This window comes from Crocuta crocuta, unplaced genomic scaffold, assembly GCF_008692635.1.
Source record: "Crocuta crocuta isolate KB4526 unplaced genomic scaffold, BGI_CrCroc_1.0 scaffold163, whole genome shotgun sequence".
NCBI lineage: Eukaryota > Metazoa > Chordata > Mammalia > Carnivora > Hyaenidae > Crocuta > Crocuta crocuta.
The window spans coordinates 5,935,447-5,940,698 of NW_027529533.1; the positions used below are offsets into that span (position 1 = coordinate 5,935,447).

The 5,252-nt window shown below is 33.1% G+C and overlaps 1 non-coding gene across 1 annotated transcript; it reads left to right on the forward strand.

Moving 5' to 3' along the window:
* Positions 1–1,839: 1,839 nt before the first annotated feature.
* On the forward strand, positions 1,840–1,947 carry LOC144229289 (U6 spliceosomal RNA). The gene has a single exon (XR_013334437.1). It is a non-coding gene; the product is annotated as a U6 spliceosomal RNA (small nuclear RNA).
* Positions 1,948–5,252: the final 3,305 nt, after the last annotated feature.

Genomic DNA, 5,252 nt, shown 5'->3' on the forward strand with positions numbered 1-5,252 from the left:
GTCAGAGTGGCTAAAATGAACAAATCAGGAGAATCTAGATGCTGGCGAGGATGTGGAGAAATGGGCACCCTCCTACACTGTTGGTGGGAATGCAAACTGGTGCAGCCCCTCTGGAAAACAGTGTGGAGGTTCCTCAAAAAATTGACACTAGAACTCCCCTATGACCCAGCTTTAGCACTGCTGGGAATTTACCCAAGGGATACAGGAGTGCTGATGCATAGGGGCACATGTACCCCAATGTTCATAGCAGTACTTTCCACAATAGCCAAATCATGGAAAGAACATAAATGCCTAAGTGCCCATCAACTGACAAATGGATCAAGAAGTGTTAAATCTATACAATGGATTCTACATGGCCATGAGAAAGAATGAAATCTGGCCATTTGTAGCAACGTGGATGGAACTTGAGNTATTTGACAATAAACTATGAAAGAAAAAGAACGGTTACACAAATGTAAATAAAATAAAGCAGAAATCAAAATTTAAAAAAAACAGATATGATCAAGATGGGCTCAGTTACTATCAGACCCATGTCATTAAATATTATGACACTGATGAAACCATTTCCGACAGAAAAGAGGGTCCTTTTCAATCTAGCATGTGCTAATGTAAGGGCTGTTTAACCAACCCTGCACAGCTTTCCCAGGCATGTGTGGAATTTGAAAGGCACATTTGTATCTCTGTGAATGATACATTGTACCCTGAAAGGAGATGTAATGTTAAACAGTTGATACTAAAACTAATTTAATCATAATGTTTCTTTAATGATTCAGAGGCTTTTCAATATGTAGCAATAACTAAAACTTACCATTATAAAAATCAATTATCACTGCATGTGTGATTTACAGAAATGCTATTTGAGACTTCTGGTAATGAGAATTCTGAATAAACAACTGTACGCTAAAAACACGTTAGTGGATTTCCTTTTTTCATCTTTCCTCCTTTTTCTCCAGTCAAAATTAAAATACTTACTGAGACTGTAAGTCTTCCAAAGCAAGTAAAATGACACTAAAGAAGTCTAACATTTTCCAAATCTAGGACACATGCTGTTTTTAAAATATATTTGGTCATAAATAAATATATTGAGCACATTAATAAATGCCCCTTTCAAAAGCTTTTCACTCACAAGGACTTTAAATCACTTCAGAAAATAAAGGACTACTGAGAATTTGAAAAGTAAGCATAATTCAGCCCTCTCCGAGTTTATTCTGCATTTTTTCAAGGTTAGTTGTTCTTATAAAACATATATAAATATGCATATCTTGTCTCTGAGTGAGGCTTATTTCAATGTCCTGAAGCAAAAGGAAATAGGAAAGTCATAAGAGACTTTCAGATACCAGGGCCTGAATGAAACTTGAATATCATCTATAAGCTTGTGCCATTAAGTGTTTTAATATTTTTTTAATGCATGGGCTGCATTTATATCTGGCTGCAAGGCATTTACATTGGCTGCAAGGCCTGACAGCAGCCTGTGCAAGCTGTTTTCAATAAACATTGTGGTTAACCCACTTGTATGCAATAGCTGAATCCGATTGGCTCCACAATCCTCGAAGAAACAAAGTGTTTTATGTGGGCCAGCAAACAAATATAATCCTGTTTTTCCCACTGTAGTAATAGGACAGAATTCAGTTGGTAATTATCTGTGACAATTTTTAAAATAAATCAACTTTTGAGTTCATGACAATATTCAGTCTCCCCAATAAATAGCATGAAGACAAAAAAGCACAAAGTTAACTTTCGAAGCTAAAAACAAAACTTTATATAACCAACTACCATATTTAAAGGGCATATCCTATTCAAGAAAGAAGTGGTTCATTAATTTAAATGATTCTCCCCTTAGTGCTCGCTTCGGCAGCACATATACTAAAATTGTGAACGATACAGAGAAGATTAGCATGGCCCCTGCGCAAGGATAAATGATTCTCCCCTTAATTTCAGTGTGTTTTTAATTTTATTGATCAGCAGTCATTGAGATTAAAATTGAAACTCCCTTTCCGCATATCTTAATAAATGATTTTGTTACTTATTATTTTTAAGCCAACTTTCCCAAAATACTCAGAGGAAAACAACAACAACAACAAAAAGAAAGAATGTGGGAGATGGAGAGAGAGAGAGGAAGACAGACAAAGCACCATGAAAACCCTTCTTACAGTGATGTGGAAAATATGACAAGTTGAAAAGCTTGATAAAATAGGATAAAGCAAAGACATCATTGGCTATACTAAATTTGGTAAGTGCTCAGACATCAAGACCTATCCTTATTTAAAGTGCTACTATTTAGTTTTCTTACATTCTACATTGAAAATTGCTATAATATCCAAGAGATCTATGCTACACACAGTAGTAAACAAGATACTAACAGGATAATTATCCAACTGCATGAAAGTCGCGTTAACTGCAATTTCCAACTCAATTAACACAAAAAAAAATAATAAAAGATGAAATAAAAGTCTTCTAGTGATTTGATATGTTACCAGATTACTCTAAGGACTTGCTCCTATTCTAATGTGGCAGAAACACTACTGCAGCCCATAACATTATATGTCCAAAACATACATTCTTCCTTTTCTCCACAAACACTAGGCAATAATAGTTTTGTAGCCATACATTATAGCCAGTGTATAATACAGGATGAGGTACCTTTAACTGTTAACCTCAAATAAGAATCTAAATGGCAATCTTCAAACTTCTGCTGGAATAGCCAAGTATGATGTTCCAAATTGAGCCCACCATTCTCCCGTATTCACTACCAAAACATGTAGCAAAAGTTTTAGTTGAGCATGATTTTTTCACCCTAACAAAAGCAAATAATTCCACTTAAATTCTTTGCCATAAACTGACACAGCAAATGAAAGAACTGATAATCTAATGAGTTCTAAAATATCACCACTTTTTAAATAAACTTTTCATTTACAAATTTAAAAAAAGTATCCTCTAAATGAGAAGTGAGGAAAAGTACCTATTGTATTGCTAACTTGGAAATATTCTTTGAATCACCATTATTAAGAATTGTAATGAAGATTTACTTCATGAAATGTCTAAACCAGCTGGTAAGTCATTGGGTCCATTTGATAAAGATTTTTAAGTCCAAACAAAATGTTTCTAGAATCTTTGTGTTGAGACTCAACAATATATTTGAATATAGTACATGTATCCTTTTAATTAGAAATTGTTGTCATAGTTAAAGCATCTATATCAAACAGGAATATTAAGTGTTACTTTACCCAATAACCCCTGGAAATAATTAGGAATAAGAATTTGGCAAAAGCCAAAGGATACAAATTAGGGGCAAAGGTCTGTTCAACTCTCTGCATCATGATTTTCTCAACTGAGCCAGGAATGATGTTAGACATGCTGGTCTTGTGCACTTTCACTGAACAATCTTTGTATTCAGGGGAATGTTGATACAGACAAGAAAGCTATACCTTTGAATTTAAATCAATCAGGAGAAAACAAAACACCCTCAAAGCTTATTTTTCCCGTTGTGCTGTCAAAAATACTGAGTTATATTCACCTATATTTAGCTATATTCCATACCAGTAATGATAAGTACTAATGACTGATATTCTTTGGAACTCATTAAACATTTATCTACCAGAGCTTGGCCATATAGAACAGGACAGTTTCTTCTGTGTAATTTTCCATCAATACTAGTTGCACTGTATGACTGAAATTCTAAGAATGTCAGTCTTTCCACAAATACATCAAGGATAGCCTCTAGGGAACTGAATCACCCAAGAGTCTTGATGGAATAAGAAAACTCCATCAACAAAAATGTTATTCAATGTCTATGGACTGGGTATCTGCCTACATCTCCATGCATGCTTAACTTTCACATTTAAACCATCCTTATAAATTTTAAGCACTCCAAATTCAACATGTGGACAAAGAAAGGGGCTACCGATAGCTTTGAGTACACAGTTTGGCAAGTACACAAAACCTAAGCATTTTTCCATCCTCAGAAACAAACCTAAAATCTGATGAGTTAAAAAAAAAAACAAAACACAACCTAGGAACTCAATCATAAAAAGTTGCTTCCATTCTTTAGGAAAGAACATTAATTGTGTAAGATTGGATTGACTCATCTTGTTGTGCAGAGTCTTGGGTTTTGTTTTGGGTTTTTTTTGGGGGGGCTTGTTTGTGGGGTTTTTCTTTTGGTCAGAGAGGAAATCATTTCATCTGAGGGGCAAAATGGTTCTTTTTTTATATTTTTGTTAAGAAGACATCTAATTGACCTCCCCCCTGATGGATACTGTAAACTGGTGAGCCTGGTTCTTGGTATAGACAAGTACATTGCCAATTACATTATTTTTCCTATCAATTCAAGGCATATGTACTTTTGTACATCCTCCCATGGAAACAGTTTGAGTGTACTTTATGTTATTTACATCAGTAATACTCATTCGGGCAGAAACATCCTTTTGTAAAGACATTAGCAGCTTAATAATTACAATAAACAATTCCTGGTTTTTTTGTTTGTTTCAACATAATGCTGAGGTGACATCATAATAATCAAAGAATTTCTTCACTGAACCAAAACAGAGAAAAAAAAGAAAATATGGATTACTGTTCAAAGTTCTTATTTTAAGTTTAAACCAAATATTATAAAATCTAACCTAACTAGTAAATAGAGTAACAAAAAGAGAAATACATTTTAAGTAGCATACGTAGGGTTAAAAGAAATGTCTAAATAAAAATTTAATAAATTATAAATATTATAAAAGCAAACTTATCTTAGTAATAAATGCCACAAAGTATATTAAAATTATACAAAAATACTATTTCTTTTTCTTATTCTTTTTTTTTTTTTTTTTGGTTTGGAGGAACTTTAAAAATAAGAGGATATTGACATGCAAACAGCATTTTTTCCTTGCTATATATAGAACAAATAAGACAACAACTTCAAACATGTTATTTTACAGTCATTAATATAAGTGAACAGAACACAATTAGGGTAGAGGATTGATTTTGGAAACTGAGAATTAGAAACACACTGACAATTTCTTATCATGCAAAAATGTTGTTTAAAAAATAGATCCAAGCATACCATAAAGAAAATTCATCTAATTTGATATTTTCATAGCATTTTAAAATTTAAAGATTTAGACTTATACATAGAGTAAATACAATCTGAACTTGAAAACAGGTTTAATATTAACCACAAAAGTAACAAACAAGTTTTGGTAATAGCAATTACTTGTGGTTTTTCATAATGCTAAGTAGTAAGCACTTGAGCATAACTAATCTATGAT